The sequence below is a fragment of the Saccoglossus kowalevskii genome, chromosome 19, assembly GCF_978046115.1.
Source record: "Saccoglossus kowalevskii chromosome 19, keSacKowa6.1, whole genome shotgun sequence".
In the NCBI taxonomy this organism is placed as follows: domain Eukaryota; kingdom Metazoa; phylum Hemichordata; class Enteropneusta; family Harrimaniidae; genus Saccoglossus; species Saccoglossus kowalevskii.
Window position 1 is genome coordinate 17,673,520 of NC_140659.1, and position 19,016 is coordinate 17,692,535.

At 41.4% G+C, this 19,016-nt stretch overlaps 19 non-coding genes across 19 annotated transcripts; all 19 read right to left on the bottom strand.

Moving 5' to 3' along the window:
• Positions 1 to 446: 446 nt before the first annotated feature.
• TRNAK-UUU (transfer RNA lysine (anticodon UUU)) lies at positions 447 to 519 on the bottom strand. The gene has a single exon. It is a non-coding gene; the product is annotated as a tRNA-Lys (tRNA).
• A 981-nt stretch (positions 520 to 1,500) lies between these two features.
• Positions 1,501 to 1,573, bottom strand: TRNAK-CUU (transfer RNA lysine (anticodon CUU)). Its single transcript has one exon. It is a non-coding gene; the product is annotated as a tRNA-Lys (tRNA).
• Positions 1,574 to 2,553: 980 nt separating this feature from the next.
• Positions 2,554 to 2,626, bottom strand: TRNAK-UUU (transfer RNA lysine (anticodon UUU)). The gene has a single exon. It is a non-coding gene; the product is annotated as a tRNA-Lys (tRNA).
• Positions 2,627 to 4,134: 1,508 nt separating this feature from the next.
• On the bottom strand, positions 4,135 to 4,207 carry TRNAK-CUU (transfer RNA lysine (anticodon CUU)). Its single transcript has one exon. It is a non-coding gene; the product is annotated as a tRNA-Lys (tRNA).
• Positions 4,208 to 5,715: 1,508 nt separating this feature from the next.
• TRNAK-CUU (transfer RNA lysine (anticodon CUU)) lies at positions 5,716 to 5,788 on the bottom strand. Its single transcript has one exon. It is a non-coding gene; the product is annotated as a tRNA-Lys (tRNA).
• A 981-nt stretch (positions 5,789 to 6,769) lies between these two features.
• TRNAK-CUU (transfer RNA lysine (anticodon CUU)) lies at positions 6,770 to 6,842 on the bottom strand. Its single transcript has one exon. It is a non-coding gene; the product is annotated as a tRNA-Lys (tRNA).
• A 448-nt stretch (positions 6,843 to 7,290) lies between these two features.
• On the bottom strand, positions 7,291 to 7,362 carry TRNAK-CUU (transfer RNA lysine (anticodon CUU)). Its single transcript has one exon. It is a non-coding gene; the product is annotated as a tRNA-Lys (tRNA).
• Positions 7,363 to 8,344: 982 nt separating this feature from the next.
• Positions 8,345 to 8,417, bottom strand: TRNAK-CUU (transfer RNA lysine (anticodon CUU)). The gene has a single exon. It is a non-coding gene; the product is annotated as a tRNA-Lys (tRNA).
• A 454-nt stretch (positions 8,418 to 8,871) lies between these two features.
• TRNAK-CUU (transfer RNA lysine (anticodon CUU)) lies at positions 8,872 to 8,944 on the bottom strand. The gene has a single exon. It is a non-coding gene; the product is annotated as a tRNA-Lys (tRNA).
• A 448-nt stretch (positions 8,945 to 9,392) lies between these two features.
• Positions 9,393 to 9,465, bottom strand: TRNAK-CUU (transfer RNA lysine (anticodon CUU)). Its single transcript has one exon. It is a non-coding gene; the product is annotated as a tRNA-Lys (tRNA).
• Positions 9,466 to 10,447: 982 nt separating this feature from the next.
• Positions 10,448 to 10,520, bottom strand: TRNAK-CUU (transfer RNA lysine (anticodon CUU)). The gene has a single exon. It is a non-coding gene; the product is annotated as a tRNA-Lys (tRNA).
• Positions 10,521 to 11,501: 981 nt separating this feature from the next.
• TRNAK-CUU (transfer RNA lysine (anticodon CUU)) lies at positions 11,502 to 11,574 on the bottom strand. The gene has a single exon. It is a non-coding gene; the product is annotated as a tRNA-Lys (tRNA).
• A 454-nt stretch (positions 11,575 to 12,028) lies between these two features.
• Positions 12,029 to 12,101, bottom strand: TRNAK-CUU (transfer RNA lysine (anticodon CUU)). The gene has a single exon. It is a non-coding gene; the product is annotated as a tRNA-Lys (tRNA).
• Positions 12,102 to 13,082: 981 nt separating this feature from the next.
• Positions 13,083 to 13,155, bottom strand: TRNAK-CUU (transfer RNA lysine (anticodon CUU)). Its single transcript has one exon. It is a non-coding gene; the product is annotated as a tRNA-Lys (tRNA).
• A 981-nt stretch (positions 13,156 to 14,136) lies between these two features.
• Positions 14,137 to 14,209, bottom strand: TRNAK-CUU (transfer RNA lysine (anticodon CUU)). The gene has a single exon. It is a non-coding gene; the product is annotated as a tRNA-Lys (tRNA).
• Positions 14,210 to 14,663: 454 nt separating this feature from the next.
• On the bottom strand, positions 14,664 to 14,736 carry TRNAK-CUU (transfer RNA lysine (anticodon CUU)). The gene has a single exon. It is a non-coding gene; the product is annotated as a tRNA-Lys (tRNA).
• A 1,798-nt stretch (positions 14,737 to 16,534) lies between these two features.
• On the bottom strand, positions 16,535 to 16,607 carry TRNAK-CUU (transfer RNA lysine (anticodon CUU)). The gene has a single exon. It is a non-coding gene; the product is annotated as a tRNA-Lys (tRNA).
• Positions 16,608 to 17,747: 1,140 nt separating this feature from the next.
• On the bottom strand, positions 17,748 to 17,820 carry TRNAK-CUU (transfer RNA lysine (anticodon CUU)). Its single transcript has one exon. It is a non-coding gene; the product is annotated as a tRNA-Lys (tRNA).
• Positions 17,821 to 18,793: 973 nt separating this feature from the next.
• Positions 18,794 to 18,866, bottom strand: TRNAK-CUU (transfer RNA lysine (anticodon CUU)). The gene has a single exon. It is a non-coding gene; the product is annotated as a tRNA-Lys (tRNA).
• Between the last annotated feature and the right edge of the window lie 150 nt (positions 18,867 to 19,016).

Genomic DNA, 19,016 nt, shown 5'->3' on the forward strand with positions numbered 1-19,016 from the left:
AGAGTATTTTTGCACCTCAATTAGTGACTTTGAGTAAATGTCGGACGATGATACGAAAAGACAGTGCATGACTTTGTGTTTAAGCTAAATGAAAACAACTTCTGAATTTCAACAATCAAATTTGCTTCGGTTTTTACTATTACAGTAGCTCAAATCATACTCACCATGCACGATCTTAGGTGGAATGAACTTCGCGCCAAGTACCACACACATTAAAACAGAGAGGAGTATTGTCAACCAACAGTCAACCTCTCCGTTTTCCGAATCTTAATACCATGCAGAAATAATCAACCTCACTCCTGTGATTTGGTTATCAGAGACAATTATTGCAGCCATCCGACATTGTGAGTAAGAACTCATTTCACTCAATTTCGTGTCACATTCACCCACCGGAATTCAACATCTTTCATAGTAACTCACATTGTTTATTTTGTCTAAAAGGTGCTCGCCCAATATGGGGCTCGAACCCATGACCCTGGGATGAAAAGTCCCATGCTCTACCGACTGAGCTAGCCGGGCTGCTGATGAGAGTGTTTTTGCACCTCAATTAGCGACTTTGAGTAAATGTCGGACGATGATACGAAAAGACAGTGCATGACTTTGTGTTTAAGCTAAACGAAAACAACTTCTGAATTTCAACAATAAAATTTGCTTCCGTTTTTACTATTACAGTAGCTCAAATCATACTCACCATGCACGATCTTAGGTGGAATGAACTTCGGGCCAAGTACCACACACATTAAAACAGAGCGGAGTATTGTCAGCCAACAGTCAACCTCTCCGTTTTCCCAATCTTTATACCGTGCAGAAATAATCAACCTCGCTCCTGTGATTTGGTTATCAGAGACAATTATTGCAACTATCCGACATTGTGAGTAAGAACTCATTTCACTCAATTTCGTGTCACATTCACCCACCGGAATTCAACATCTTTCATAGTAACTCACATTGTTTATTCTGTCTAAAAGGTGTTCGTCCAATATGGGGCTCGAACCCATGACCCTGGGATGAACAGTCCCATGCTCTACAAACTGAGCTAGCCGGGCTGCTGATGAGAGTGTTTTTGCACCTCAATTAGCGACTTTGAGTAAATGTCGGACGATGATACGAAAAGACAGTGCATGACTTTGTGTTTAAGCTAAACGAAGACAACTTCTGAATTTCAACAATAAAATTTGCTTCTGTTTTTACTATTACAGTAGCTCAAATCATACTCACCATGCACGATCTTAGGTGGAATGAACTTCGCGCCAAGTACCACACACATAAAAACAGAGAGGAGTATTGCCAACCAACAGTCAACCATTCCGTTTTCCGAATCTTAATACCATGCAGAAATAATCAACCTCGCTCCTGTGATTTGGTTATCAGAAACAATTATTGCAACCATCCGACATTGTGAGTGAGAACTCATTTCACTCAATTTCGTGTCACATTCACCCACCGGAATTCAACATCATTCATAGTAACTCACATTGTTTATTTTGTCTAAAAGATGTTCGCCCAACGTGGGGCTCGAACCCACGACCCTGGGATTAAGAGTCCCATGCTCTACCGACTGAGCTAGGCGGGCTGCTGATTAGGGTGTTTTTGCACCTCAATTAGCGACTTTGAGTAAATGTCGGACGATGATACGAAAAGAGTGTGCTTGACTTTGTGTTTAAGCTAAACGAAAACAACTTCTGAATTTTAACAATAAAATTTGCTTCCGTTTTTACTATTCCAGTAGCTCAAATCATACTCACCATGCACGATCTTAGTTGGAATGAACTTCGCGCCAAGTACCAACACATTAAAACAGAGAGGAGTATTGTCAACCAACAGTCAACCTCTCCGTTTTTCCAATCTTTATACCGTGCAGAAATAATGAACCTCGCTCCTGTGATTTGGTTATCAGAGACAATTATTGCAACCATCCGACATTGTGAGTAAGAACTCATTTCACTCAATTTCGTGTCACATTCACCCACCGGAATTCAACATCTTTCATAGTAACTCGCATTGTTTATTCTGTCTAAAAGGTGTTCGCCCAATATGGGGCTCGAACCCATGACCCTGGGATGAACAGTCCCATGCTCTACCGACTGAGCTAGCCGGGCTGCTGATGAGAGTGTTTTTGCACCTCAATTAGTGACTTTGAGTAAATGTCGGACGATGATACGAAAAGACAGTGCATGACTTTGTGTTTAAGCTAAATGAAAACAACTTCTGAATTTCAACAATCAAATTTGCTTCGGTTTTTACTATTACAGTAGCTCAAATCATACTCACCATGCACGATCTTAGGTGGAATGAAATTCGCGCCAAGTACCACACACATTAAAACAGAGAGGAGTATTGTCAACCAACAGTCAACCTCTCCGTTTTCCGAATCTTAATACCATGCAGAAATAATCAACCTCACTCCTGTGATTTGGTTATCAGAGACAATTATTGCAGCCATCCGACATTGTGAGTAAGAACTCATTTCACTCAATTTCGTGTCACATTCACCCACCGGAATTCAACATCTTTCATAGTAACTCACATTGTTTATTTTGTCTAAAAGGTGTTCGCCCAATATGGGGCTCGAACCCATGACCCTGGGATGAAAAGTCCCATGCTCTACCGACTGAGCTAGCCAGGCTGCTGATGAGAGTGTTTTTGCACCTCAATTAGCGACTTTGAGTAAATGTCGGACGATGATACGAAAAGACAGTGCATGACTTTGTGTTTAAGCTAAACGAAAACAACTTCTGAATTTCAACAATAAAATTTGCTTCCGTTTTCACTATTACAGTAGCTCAAATCATACTCACCATGCACGATCTTAGGTGGAATGAACTTCGGGCCAAGTACCACACACATTAAAACAGAGCGGAGTATTGTCAGCCAACAGTCAACCTCTCCGTTTTCCCAATCTTTATACCGTGCAGAAATAATCAACCTCGCTCCTGTGATTTGGTTATCAGAGACAATTATTGCAACTATCCGACATTGTGAGTAAGAACTCATTTCACTCAATTTCGTGTCACATTCACCCACCGGAATTCAACATCATTCATAGTAACTCACATTGTTTATTCTGTCTAAAAGGTGTTCGCCCAATATGGGGCTCGAACCCACGACCCTGGGATGAACAGTCCCATGCTCTACCGAATGAGCTAGCCGGGCTGCTGATGAGAGTGTTTTTGCACCTCAATTAGCGACTTTGAGTAAATGTCGGACGATGATACGAAAAGACAGTGCATGACTTTGTGTTTAAGCTAAACGAAAACAACTTCTGAATTTCAACAATAAAATTTGCTTCCGTTTTTACTATTACAGTAGCACAAATCATACTCACCATGCACGACCTTAGGTGGAGGGAACTTCGCGCCAAGTACCACACACATTAAAACAGAGAGGAGTATTGTCAGCCAACAGTCAACCTCTCCGTTTTCCCAATCTTTATACCGTGCAGAAATAATCAACCTCGCTCCTGTGATTTGGTTATCAGAGACAATTATTGCAACTATCCGACATTGTGAGTAAGAACTCATTTCACTCAATTTCGTGTCACATTCACCCACCGGAATTCAACATCATTCATAGTAACTCACATTGTTTATTCTGTCTAAAAGGTGTTCGCCCAATATGGGGCTCGAACCCACGACCCTGGGATGAACAGTCCCATGCTCTACCGAATGAGCTAGCCGGGCTGCTGATGAGAGTGTTTTTGCACCTCAATTAGCGACTTTGAGTAAATGTCGGACGATGATACGAAAAGACAGTGCATGACTTTGTGTTTAAGCTAAACGAAAACAACTTCTGAATTTCAACAATAAAATTTGCTTCCGTTTTTACTATTACAGTAGCACAAATCATACTCACCATGCACGACCTTAGGTGGAGGGAACTTCGCGCCAAGTACCACACACATTAAAACAGAGAGGAGTATTGTCAACCAACAGTCAACCTCTCCGTTTTCCCAATCTTTATACCGTGCAGAAATAATCAACCTCACTCCTGTGATTTGGTTATCAGAGACAATTATTGTAGCCATCCGACATTGTGAGTAAGAACTCATTTCACTCAATTTCGTGTCACATTGACCCACCGGAATTCAACATCATTCATAGTAACTCACATTGTTTATTTTGTCTAAAAGATGTTGGCCCAACGTGGGGCTCGAACCCACGACCCTGGGATTAAGAGTCCCATGCTCTACCAAATGAGCTAGCCGGGCTGCTGATTAGGGTGTTTTTGCACCTCAATTAGCGACTTTGAGTAAATGTCGGACGATGATACGAAAAGAGTGTGCTTGACTTTGTGTTTAAGCTAAACGAAAACAACTTCTGAATTTCAACAATAAAATTTGCTTCCGTTTTTACTATTCCAGTAGCTCAAATCATACTCACCATGCACGATCTTAGTTGGAATGAACTTCGCGCCAAGTACCACAGACATTAAAACAGAGAGGAGTATTGTCAACCAAGAGTCAACCTCTCCGTTTTCCGAATCTTAATACCATGCAGAAATAATCAATCTCGCTCCTGTGATTTGGTTATCAGAGACAATTATTGCAGCCATCCGACATTGTGAGTAAGAACTCATTTCACTCAATTTCGTGTCACATTCACCCACCGGAATTCAACATCTTTCATAGTAACTCACATTGTTTATTCTGTCTAAAAGGTGTTCGCCCAATATGGGGCTCGAACCCATGACCCTGGGATGAACAGTCCCATGCTCTACAAACTGAGCTAGCCGGGCTGCTGATGAGAGTGTTTTTGCACCTCAATTAGCGACTTTGAGTAAATGTCGGACGATGATACGAAAAGACAGTGCATGACTTTGTGTTTAAGCTAAACGAAGACAACTTCTGAATTTCAACAATAAAATTTGCTTCCGTTTTTACTATTACAGTAGCTCAAATCATACTCACCATGCACGATCTTAGGTGGAATGAACTTCGCGCCAAGTACCACACACATTAAAACAGAGAGGAGTATTGTCAACCAACAGTCAACCTCTCCGTTTTCCCAATCTTTATACCGTGCAGAAATAATCAACCTCGCTCCTGTGATTTGGTTATCAGAGACAATTATTGCAACCATCCGACATTGTGAGTAAGAACTCATTTCACTCAATTTCGTGTCACATTCACCCACCGGAATTCAACATCCTTCATAGTAACTCATATTGTTTATTCTGTCTAAAAGGTGTTCGCCCAATATGGGGCTCGAACCCACGACCCTGGGATGAACAGTCCCATGCTCTGCCGACTGAGCTAGCCGGGCTGCTGACGAGAGTGTTTTTACACCTCAATTAGCGACTTTGAGTAAATGTCGGACGATGATACGAAAAGAGTGTGCATGACTTTGTGTTTAAGCTAAACGAAAACAACTTCTGAATTTCAACAATAAAATTTGCTTCCATTTTTACCATTCCAGTAGCTCAAATCATACTTACCATGCACGATCTTACTTGCAATGAACTTCGCGCCAAGTACCACACACATTAAAACAGAGAGGAGTATTGTCAACCAACAGTCAACCTCTCCGTTTTCCCGATCTTTATACCGTGCAGAAATAATCAATCTCACTCCTGTGATTTGGTTATCAGAGACAATTATTTCAACCATCCGACATTGTGAGTAAGAACTCATTTCACTCAATTTCGTGTCACATTCACACACCGGAATTCAACATCATTCATAGTAACTCACATTGTTTATTTTGTCTAAAAGATGTTCGCCCAACGTGGGGCTCGAACCCACGACCCTAGGATTAAGAGTCCCATACTCTACCGACTGAGCTAGCCGGGCTGCTGATGAGAGTGTTTTTGCACCTCAATTAGCGACTTTGAGTAAATGTCGGACGATGATACGAAAAGTCAGTGCATGACTTTGTGTTTAAGCTAAATGAAAACAACTTCTGAATTTCAACAATCAAATTTGCTTCCGTTTTTACTATTACAGTAGCTCAAATCATACTCACCATGCACGATATTAGGTGGAATGAACTTCGCGCCAAGTACCACACACATTAAAACAGAGAGGAGTATTGTCAACCAAGAGTCAACCTCTCCGTTTTCCGAATCTTAATACCATGCAGAAATAATCAACCTCGCTCCTGTGATTTGGTTATCAGAGACAATTATTGCAGCCATCCGACATTGTGAGTAAGAACTCATTTCACTCAATTTTGTGTCACATTGACCCACCGGAATTCAACATCATTCATAGTAACTCACATTGTTTATTTTGTCTAAAAGATGTTGGCCCAACGTGGGGCTCGAACCCACGACCCTGGGATTAAGAGTCGTATACTCTACCGACTGAGCTAGCCGGGCTGCTGATGAGAGTGTTTTTGCACTTCAATTAGCGACTTTGAGTAAATGTCGGACGATGATACGAAAAGAGTGTGCATGACTTTGTGTTTAAGCTAAACGAAAACAATTTCTGAATTTCAACAATAAAATTTGCTTCCGTTTTTACTATTCCAGTAGCTCAAATCATACTCACCATGCACGATCTTAGTTGGAATGAACTTCGCGCCAAGTACCACACACATTAAAACAGAGAGGAGTATTGTCAACCAACAGTCAACCTCTCCGTTTTCCCAATCTTTATACCGTGCAGAAATAATCAACCTCACTCCTGTGATTTGGTTATCAGAGACAATTATTGCAACCATCCGACATTGTGAGTAAGAGCTCATTTCACTCAATTTCGTGTCACATTCACCCACCGGAATTCAACATCTTTCATCGTAACTCACATTGTGTATTCTGTCTAAAAGATGTTCGCCCAATATGGGGCTCGAACCCACGACCCTGGGATTAAGAGTCCCATGCTCTACCGACTGAGCTAGCCGGGCTGCTGATGAGAGTGTTTTTGCACCTCAATTAGCGACTTTGAGTAAATGTCGGACGATGATACGAAAAGAGTGTGCATGACTTTGTGTTTAAGCTAAACGAAAACAACTTCTGAATTTCAACAACAAAATTTGCTTCCATTTTTACCATTCCAGTAGCTCAAATCATACTCACCATGCACGATTTTAGTTGGAATGAACTTCGCGCCAAGTACCACACACATTAAAACAGAGAGGAGTATTGTCAACCAACAGTCAACCTCTCCGTTTTCCCAATATTTATACCGTGCAGAAATAATCAATCTCGCTCCTGTGATTTGGTTATCAGAGACAATTATTGCAACCATCCGACATTGTGAGTAAGAGCTCATTTCACTCGTGTCACATTCACCCAGCGGAATTCAACATCTTTTATCGTAACTCACATTGTTTATTCTGTCTAAAAGTTGTTCGCCCAACGTGGGGCTCGAACCCACGACCCTGGGATTAAGAGTCCCATGCTCTAAAGCTGAGCTAGCCGGGCTGCTGATGAGAGTGTTTTTGCACCTCAATTAGCGACTTTTAGTAAATGTCGGACGATGATACGAAAAGAGTGTGCATAACGTTGTGTTTAAGCTAAACGTAAACAACTTCTGAATTTCAACAATAAAATTTGCTTCCGTTTTTACTATTCCAGTAGCTCAAATCATACTCACCATGCACGATCTTAGTTGGAATGAACTTCGCGCCAAGTACCACACACATTAAAACAGAGAGGAGTATTGTCAACCAACAGTCAACCTCTCCGTTTTCCCAATCTTTATACCGTGCAGAAATAATCAACCTCACTCCTGTGATTTTGGTTATCAGAGACAATTATTGCAACAATCCGACATTGTGAGTAAGAACTCATTTCACTCAATTTCGTGTCACATTCACCCACCGGAATTCAACATCTTTCATAGTAACTCACATTGTTTATTCTGTCTAAAAGGTGTTCGCCCAATATGGGGTTCGAACCCACGACCCTGGGATTAAGAGTCCCATGTTCTACCGACTGAGCTAGCCGGGCTGCTGATGAGAGTGTTTTTGCACCTCAATTAGCGACTTTGAGTAAATGTCGGACGATGATACGAAAAGAGTGTGCATGACTTTGTGTTTAAGCTAAACGAAAACAACTTCTGAATTTCAACAATAAAATTTGCTTCCATTTTTACCATTCCTGTAGCTCAAATCATACTTACCATGCACGATCTTAGTTGGAATGAACTTCGCGCCAAGTACCACACACATTAAAACAGTGACGAATATTGTCAACCAACAGTCAACCTCTCCGTTTTCCCAATCTTTATACCGTGCAGAAATAATCAACCTCACTCCTGTGATTTGGTTATCAGAGACAATTATTGCAACCATCCGACATTGTGAGTAAGAGCTCATTTCACTCAATTTCGTGTCACATTCACCCACCGGAATTCAACATCTTTCATCGTAACTCACATTGTTTATTCTGTCTAAAATATGTTCGCCCAATATGGGGCTCGAACCCACGACCCTGGGATTAAGAGTCCCATGCTCTACCGACTGAGCTAGCCGGGCTGCTGATGAGAGTGTTTTTGCACCTCAATTAGCGACTTTGAGTAAATGTCGGACGATGATACGAAAAGAGTGTGCATGACTTTGTGTTTAAGCTAAACGAAAACAACTTCTGAATTTCAACAACAAAATTTGCTTCCATTTTTACCATTCCTGTAGCTCAAATCATACTTACCATGCACGATCTTATTTGGAATGAACTTCGCGCCAAGTACCACACACATTAAAACAGAGATGAATATTGTCAACCAACAGTCAACCTCTCCGTTTTCCCAATCTTTATACCGTGCAGAAATAATCAACCTCACTCCTGTGATTTGGTTATCAGAGACAATTATTGCAACCATCCGACATTGTGAGTAAGAGCTCATTTCACTCAATTTCGTGTCACATTCACCCACCGGAATTCAACATCTTTCATCGTAACTCACATTGTTTATTCTGTCTAAAAGATGTTCGCCCAATATGGGGCTCGAACCCACGACCCTGGGATTAAGAGTCCCATGCTCTACCGACTGAGCTAGCCGGGCTGCTGATGAGAGTGTTTTTGCACCTCAATTAGCGACTTTGAGTAAATGTCGGACGATGATACGAAAAGAGTGTGCATGACTTTGTGTTTAAGCTAAACGAAAACAACTTCTGAATTTCAACAACAAAATTTGCTTCCATTTTTACCATTCCAGTAGCTCAAATCATACTCACCATGCACGATTTTAGTTGGAATGAACTTCGCGCCAAGTACCACACACATTAAAACAGAGAGGAGTATTGTCAACCAACAGTCAACCTCTCCGTTTTCCCAATATTTATACCGTGCAGAAATAATCAATCTCGCTCCTGTGATTTGGTTATCAGAGACAATTATTGCAACCATCCGACATTGTGAGTAAGAGCTCATTTCACTCGTGTCACATTCACCCAGCGGAATTCAACATCTTTTATCGTAACTCACATTGTTTATTCTGTCTAAAAGTTGTTCGCCAAACGTGGGGCTCGAACCCACGACCCTGGGATTAAGAGTCCCATGCTCTACCGACTGAGCTAGCCGGGCTGCTGATGTGAGTGTTTTTGCACCTCAATTAGCGACTTTTAGTAAATGTCGGACGATGATACGAAAAGAGTGTGCATAACGTTGTGTTTAAGCTAAACGTAAACAACTTCTCAATTTCAACAATAAAATTTGCTTCCGTTTTTACTATTCCAGTAGCTCAAATCATACTCACCATGCACGATCTTAGTTGGAATGAACTTCGCGCCAAGTACCACACACATTAAAACAGAGAGGAGTATTGTCAACCAACAGTCAACCTCTCCGTTTTCCCAATCTTTATACCGTGCAGAAATAATCAACCTCACTCCTGTGATTTTGGTTATCAGAGACAATTATTGCAACCATCCGACATTGTGAGTAAGAACTCATTTCACTCAATTTCGTGTCACATTCACCCACCGGAATTCAACATCTTTCATAGTAACTCACATTGTTTATTCTGTCTAAAAGGTGTTCGCCCAATATGGGGTTCGAACCCACGACCCTGGGATTAAGAGTCCCATGTTCTACCGACTGAGCTAGCCGGGCTGCTGACGAGAGTGTTTTTGCACCTCAATTAGCGACTTTGAGTAAATGTCGGACGATGATACGAAAAGAGTGTGCATGACTTTGTGTTTAAGCTAAACGAAAACAACTTCTGAATTTCAACAATAAAATTTGCTTCCATTTTTACCATTCCTGTAGCTCAAATCATACTTACCATGCACGATCTTAGTTGGAATGAACTTCGCGCCAAGTACCACACACATTAAAACAGTGACGAATATTGTCAACCAACAGTCAACCTCTCCGTTTTCCCAATCTTTATACCGTGCTGAAATAATCAACCTCACTCCTGTGATTTGGTTATCAGAGACAATTATTGCAACCATCCGACATTGTGAGTAAGAGCTCATTTCACTCAATTTCGTGTCACATTCACCCACCGGAATTCAACATCTTTCATCGTAACTCACATTGTTTATTCTGTCTAAAATATGTTCGCCCAATATGGGGCTCGAACCCACGACCCTGGGATTAAGAGTCCCATGCTCTACCGACTGAGCTAGCCGGGCTGCTGATGAGAGTGTTTTTGCACCTCAATTAGCGACTTTGAGTAAATGTCGGACGATGATACGAAAAGAGTGTGCATGACTTTGTGTTTAAGCTAAACGAAAACAACTTCTGAATTTCAACAACAAAATTTGCTTCCATTTTTACCATTCCTGTAGCTCAAATCATACTTACCATGCACGATCTTATTTGGAATGAACTTCGCGCCAAGTACCACACACATTAAAACAGAGATGAATATTGTCAACCAACAGTCAACCTCTCCGTTTTCCCAATCTTTATACCGTGCAGAAATAATCAACCTCACTCCTGTGATTTGGTTATCAGAGACAATTATTGCAACCATCCGACATTGTGAGTAAGAGCTCATTTCACTCAATTTCGTGTCACATTCACCCACCGGAATTCAACATCTTTCATCGTAACTCACATTGTTTATTCTGTCTAAAAGATGTTCGCCCAATATGGGGCTCGAACCCATGACCCTGGGATGAACAATCCCATGCTCTACCAACTGAGCTAGCCGGGCTGCTGATGAGAGTGTTTTTGCACCTCAATTAGTGACTTTGAGTAAATGTCGGACGATGATACGAAAAGACAGTGCATGACTTTGTGTTTAAGCTAAACGAAAACAACTTCTGAATTTCAACAATAAAATTTGCTTCCGTTTTTACTATTACAGTAGCTCAAATCATACTCACCATGCACGATCTTAGGTGGAGGGAACTTCGCGCCAAGTACCACACACATTAAAACAGAGAGGAGTATTGTCAACCAACAGTCAACCTCTCCGTTTTCCGAATCTTAATACCATGCAGAAATAATCAACCTCACTCCTGTGATTTGGTTATCAGAGACAATCATTGCAGCCATCCGACATTGTGAGTAAGAACTCATTTCACTCAATCTCGTGTCACATTCACCCACCGGAATTCAACATCATTCATAGTAACTCACATTGTTTATTTTGTCTAAAAGATGTTCGCCCAACGTGGGGCTCGAACCCACGACCCTGGGATTAAGAGTCCCATGCTCTACCGACTGAGCTAGCCGGGCTGCTGATGAGATTGTTTTTGCACCTCAATTAGTGACTTTGAGTAAATGTCGGACGATGATACGAAAAGAGTGTGCATGACTTTGTGTTTAAGCTAAACGAAAACAACTTCTGAATTTCAACAGTAAAATTTGCTTCCATTTTTACCATTCCAGTAGCTCAAATCATACTTACCATGCACGATCTTAGTTGGAATGAACTTCGCGCCAAGTACCACACACATTAAAACAGAGAGGAATATTGTCAACCAACAGTCAACCTCTCCGTTTTCCCAATCTTTATACCGTGCAGAAATAATCAATCTCACTCCTGTGATTTGGTTATCAGAGACAATTATTGCAACCATCCGACATTGTGAGTAAGAGCTCATTTCACTCAATTTCGTGTCACATTCACCCACCGGAATTCAACATCTTTCATCGTAACTCACATTGTTTATTTTGTCTAAAAGATGTTCGCGCAACGTGGGGCTCGAACCCACGACCGTGCGATTAAGAGTCCCATGCTCTACCGACTGAGCTAGCCGCGCTGCTGATAAGAGTGTTTTTGCACCTCAATTAGCGTCTTTGAGTAAATGTCGGACGATGATACGAAAAGAGTGTGCATGACTTTGTGTTTAAGCTAAACGAAAACAACTTCTGAATTTCAACAGTAAAATTTGCTTCCATTTTTACCATTCCAGTAGCTCAAATCATACTTACCATGCACGATCTTAGTTGGAATGAACTTCGCGCCAAGTACCACACACATTAAAACAGTGAGGAATATTGTCAACCAACAGTCAACCTCTCCGTTTTCCCAATCTTTATACCGTGCAGAAATAATCAACCTCACTCCTGTGATTTGGTTATCAGAGACAATTATTGCAACCATCCGACATTGTGAGTAAGAACTCATTTCACTCAATTTCGTGTCACATTCACCCACCGGAATTCAACATCTTTCATAGTAACTCACATTGTTTATTCTGTCTAAAAGGAGTTCGCCCAATATGGGGCTCGAATCCATGACCCTGGGATGAACAGTCCCATGCTCTACCGACTAAGCTAGCCGGGCTGCTGATGAGAGTGTTTTTGCACCTCAATTAGCGACTTTGAGTAAATGTCGGACGATGATACGAAAAGACAGTGCATGACTTTGTGTTTAAGCTAAACGAAAACAACTTCTGAATTTCAACAATAAAATTTGCTTCCGTTTTTACTATTACAGTAGCTCAAATCATACTCACCATGCACGATCTTAGGTGGAGGGAACTTCGCGCCAAGTACCACACACATTAAAACAGAGAGGAGTATTGTCAACCAACAGTCAACCTCTCCGTTTTCCGAATCTTAATACCGTGCAGAAATAATCAACCTCACTCCTGTGATTTGGTTATCAGAGACAATTATTGCAACCATCCGACATTGTGAGTAAGAGCTCATTTCACTCAATTTCGTGTCACATTCACCCACCGGAATTCAACATCTTTCATCGTAACTCACATTGTTTGTTTTGTCTAAAAGATGTTCGCCCAACGTGGGGCTCGAACCCACGACCCTGGGATTAAGAGTCCCATGCTCTACCGACTGAGCTAGCCGGGCTGCTGATGAGATTGTTTTTGCACCTCAATTAGTGACTTTGAGTAAATGTCGGACGATGATACGAAAAGAGTGTGCATGACTTTGTGTTTAAGCTAAACGAAAACAACTTCTGAATTTCAACAACAAAATTTGCTTCCATTTTTACCATTCCTGTAGCTCAAATCATACTTACCATGCACGATCTTATTTGGAATGAACTTCGCGCCAAGTACCACACACATTAAAACAGAGATGAATATTGTCAACCAACAGTCAACATCTCCGTTTTCCCAATCTTTATACCGTGCAGAAATAATCAACCTCACTCCTGTGATTTGGTTATCAGAGACAATTATTGCAACCATCCGACATTGTGAGTAAGAGCTCATTTCACTCAATTTCGTGTCACATTCACCCACCGGAATTCAACATCTTTCATCGTAACTCACATTGTTTATTCTGTCTAAAAGATGTTCGCCCAATATGGGGCTCGAACCCATGACCCTGGGATGAACAATCCCATGCTCTACCAACTGAGCTAGCCGGGCTGCTGATGAGAGTGTTTTTGCACCTCAATTAGTGACTTTGAGTAAATGTCGGACGATGATACGAAAAGACAGTGCATGACTTTGTGTTTAAGCTAAACGAAAACAACTTCTGAATTTCAACAATAAAATTTGCTTCCGTTTTTACTATTACAGTAGCTCAAATCATACTCACCATGCACGATCTTAGGTGGAGGGAACTTCGCGCCAAGTACCACACACATTAAAACAGAGAGGAGTATTGTCAACCAACAGTCAACCTCTCCGTTTTCCGAATCTTAATACCATGCAGAAATAATCAACCTCACTCCTGTGATTTGGTTATCAGAGACAATCATTGCAGCCATCCGACATTGTGAGTAAGAACTCATTTCACTCAATCTCGTGTCACATTCACCCACCGGAATTCAACATCATTCATAGTAACTCACATTGTTTATTTTGTCTAAAAGATGTTCGCCCAACGTGGGGCTCGAACCCACGACCCTGGGATTAAGAGTCCCATGCTCTACCGACTGAGCTAGCCGGGCTGCTGATGAGATTGTTTTTGCACCTCAATTAGTGACTTTGAGTAAATGTCGGACGATGATACGAAAAGAGTGTGCATGACTTTGTGTTTAAGCTAAACGAAAACAACTTCTGAATTTCAACAGTAAAATTTGCTTCCATTTTTACCATTCCAGTAGCTCAAATCATACTTACCATGCACGATCTTAGTTGGAATGAACTTCGCGCCAAGTACCACACACATTAAAACAGAGAGGAATATTGTCAACCAACAGTCAACCTCTCCGTTTTCCCAATCTTTATACCGTGCAGAAATAATCAATCTCACTCCTGTGATTTGGTTATCAGAAACAATTATTGCAACCATCCGACATTGTGAGTAAGAGCTCATTTCACTCAATTTCGTGTCAGATTCACCCACCGGAATTCAACATCTTTCATCGTAACTCACATTGTTTATTTTGTCTAAAAGATGTTCGCGCAACGTGGGGCTCGAACCCACGACCGTGCGATTAAGAGTCCCATGCTCTACCGACTGAGCTAGCCGCGCTGCTGATAAGAGTGTTTTTGCACCTCAATTAGCGTCTTTGAGTAAATGTCGGACGATGATACGAAAAGAGTGTGCATGACTTTGTGTTTAAGCTAAACGAAAACAACTTCTGAATTTCAACAGTAAAATTTGCTTCCATTTTTACCATTCCAGTAGCTCAAATCATACTTACCATGCACGATCTTAGTTGGAATGAACTTCGCGCCAAGTACCACACACATTAAAACAGTGAGGAATATTGTCAACCAACAGTCAACCTCTCCGTTTTCCCAATCTTTATACCGTGCAGAAATAATCAACCTCACTCCTGTGATTTGGTTATCAGAGACAATTATTGCAACCATCCGACATTGTGAGTAAGAGCTCATTTCACTCAATTTCGTGTCACATTCACCCACCGGAATTCAACATCTTTCATCGTAACTCACATTGTTTATTTTGTCTAAAAGATGTTCGCCCAACGTGGGGCTCGAACCCACGACCGTGCGATTAAGAGTCCCATGCTCAACCGACAGAGCTAGCCGGGCTGCTGATGAGAGTGTTTTTGCACCTCAATTAGCGTCTTTGAGTAAATGTCGGACGATGATACGAAAAGAGTGTGCATGACTTTGTGTTTAAGCTAAACGAAAACAACTTCTGAATTTCAACAGTAAAATTTGCTTCCATTTTTACCATTCCAGTAGCTCAAATCATACTTACCATGCACGATCTTAGTTGGAATGAACTTCGCGCCAAGTACCACACACATTAAAACAGTGAGGAATATTGTCAACCAACAGTCAACTTCTCCGTTTTCCCAATCTTTATACCGTGCAGAAATAATCAACCTCACTCCTGTGATTTGGTTATCAGAGACAATTATTGCAAACATCCGACATTGTGAGTAAGAGCTCATTTCACTCAATTTCAACATCTTTCATCTTAACTCACGTTGTTTATTCTGTCTAAAAAGTATTCGCCCAACGTTGGGATCGAACCCGCGACCCTGGGATTAAGAGTCCCATGCTCTACCGACTTCGCGCCAAGTACCACACACATTAAAACAGTGAGGAATATTGTCAACCAACAGTCAACCTCTCCGTTTTCCCAATCTTTATACCGTGCAGAAATAATCAACCTCACTCCTGTGATTTGGTTATCAGAGACAATTATTGCAACCATCCGACATTGTGAGTAAGAACTCATTTCACTCAATTTCGTGTCACATTCACCCACCGGAATTCAACATCTTTCATAGTAACTCACATTGTTTATTCTGTCTAAAAGGAGTTCGCCCAATATGGGGCTCGAATCCATGACCCTGGGATGAACAGTCCCATGCTCTACCGACTAAGCTAGCCGGGCTGCTGATGAGAGTGTTTTTGCACCTCAATTAGCGACTTTGAGTAAATGTCGGACGATGATACGAAAAGACAGTGCATGACTTTGTGTTTAAGCTAAACGAAAACAACTTCTGAATTTCAACAATAAAATTTGCTTCCGTTTTTACTATTACAGTAGCTCAAATCATACTCACCATGCACGATCTTAGGTGGAGGGAACTTCGCGCCAAGTACCACACACATTAAAACAGAGAGGAGTATTGTCAACCAACAGTCAACCTCTCCGTTTTCCGAATCTTAATACCGTGCAGAAATAATCAACCTCACTCCTGTGATTTGGTTATCAGAGACAATTATTGCAACCATCCGACATTGTGAGTAAGAGCTCATTTCACTCAATTTCGTGTCACATTCACCCACCGGAATTCAACATCTTTCATCGTAACTCACATTGTTTGTTTTGTCTAAAAGATGTTCGCCCAACGTGGGGCTCGAACCCACGACCGTGCGATTAAGAGTCCCATGCTCAACCGACTGAGCTAGCCGGGCTGCTGATGAGAGTGTTTTTGCACCTCAATTAGCGTCTTTGAGTAAATGTCGGACGATGATACGAAAAGAGTGTGCATGACTTTGTGTTTAAGCTAAACGAAAACAACTTCTGAATTTCAACAGTAAAATTTGCATCCATTTTTACCATTCCAGTAGCTCAAATCATACTTACCATGCACGATCTTAGTTGGAATGAACTTCGCGCCAAGTACCACACACATTAAAACAGTGAGGAATATTGTCAACCAACAGTCAACCTCTCCGTTTTCCCAATCTTTATACCGTGCAGAAATAATCAACCTCACTCCTGTGATTTGGTTATCAGAGACAATTATTGCAAACATCCGACATTGTGAGTAAGAGCTCATTTCACTCAATTTCAACATCTTTCATCGTAACTCACGTTGTTTATTCTGTCTAAAAAGTATTCGCCCAACGTTGGGATCGAACCCGCGACCCTGGGATTAAGAGTCCCATGCTCTACCGACTTCGCGCCAAGTACCACACACATTAAAACAGTGAGGAATATTGTCAACCAACAGTCAACCTCTAAGTTTTCCCAATCTTTATACCGTGCAGAAATAATCAACCTCACTCCTGTGATTTGGTTATCAGAGACAATTATTGCAACCATCCATGACCCTGGGATGAACAGTCCCATGCTCTACCGACTGAGCTAGCCGGGCTGCTGATGAGAGTGTTTTTGCACCTCAATTAGCGACTTTGAGTAAATGTCGGACGATGATACGAAAAGACAGTGCATGACTTTGTGTTTAAGCTAAACGAAAACAACTTCTGAATTTCAACAATAAAATTTGCTTCCGTTTTTACTATTACAGTAGCTCAAATCATACTCACCATGCACGATCTTAGGTGGAGGGAACTTCGCGCCAAGTACCACACACATTAAAACAGAGAGGAGTATGGTCAACCAACAGTCAACCTCTCCGTTTTCCGAATCTTAATACCATGCAGAAATAATCAACCTCGCTCCTGTGATTTGGTTATCAGAGACAATTATTGCAGCCATCCGACATTGTGAGTAAGAACTCATTTCACTCAATTTCGTGTCACATTCACCCACCGGAATTCAACATCTTTCATCGTAACTCACATTGTTTATTCTGTCTAAAAGATGTTCGCCCAACGTGGGGCTCGAACCCACGACCCTGGGATTAAGAGTCCCATGCTCTACCGACTGAGCTAGCCGGGCTGCTGATGAGAGTGTTTTTGCACCTCAATTAGCGACTTTGAGTAAATGTCGGACGATGATACGAAAAGAGTGTGCATGACTTTGTGTTTAAGCTAAACGAAAACAACTTCTGAATTTCAACAACAAAATATGCTTCCATTTTTACCATTCCTGTAGCTCAAATCATACTTACCATGCACGATCTTAGTTGGAATGAACTTCGCGCCAAGTACCACACACATTAAAACAGAGAGGAATATTGTCAACCAACAGTCAACCTCTCCGTTTTCCCAATCTTTATACCGTGCAGAAATAATCAACCTCACTCCTGTGATTTGGTTATCAGAGACAATTATTGCAAACATCCGACATTGTGAGTAAGAGCTCATTTCACTCAATTTCGTGTCACATTCACCCACCGGAATTCAACATCTTTCATCGTAACTCACATTGTTTATTCTGTCTAAAAGGTGTTCGCCCAATATGGGGCTCGAACCTGGGATTAAGAGTCCCATGCTCTACCGACTGAGCTAGCCGGACTGCTGATGAGAGTGTTTTTGCACCTCAATTAGCGACTTTGAGTAAATGTCGGACGATGATACGAAAAGAGTGTGCATGACTTTGTGTTTAAGCTAAACGAAAACAACTTCTGAATTTCAACAATAAAATTTGCTTCCGTTTTTACTATTACAGTAGCTCAAATCATACTCACCATGCACGATCTTAGGTGGAGGGAACTTCGCGCCAAGTACCACACACATTAAAACAGAGAGGAGTATTGTCAACCAACAGTCAACCTCTCCGTTTTCCCAATCTTTATACCGTGCAGAAATAATCAACCTCACTCCTGTGATTTGGTTATCAGAGACAATTATTGCAACCATCCGACATTGTGAGTAAGAGCTCATTTCACTCAATTTCGTGGCACATTCACCCACCGGAATTCAACATCTTTCATCGTAACTCACATTGTTTATTCTGTCTAAAAGGTGTTCGCCCAACGTGGGGCTCGAACCCACGACCCTGGGATTAAGAGTCCCATGCTCTACCGACTGAGCTAGCCGGGCTGCTGATGAGAGTGTTTTTACACCTCAATTAGCGTCTTTGAGTAAATGTCGGACGATGATACGAAAAGAGTGTGCATGACTTTGTGTTTAAGCTAAACGAAAACAACTTCTGAATTTCAACAGTAAAATTTGCTTCCATTTTTACCATTC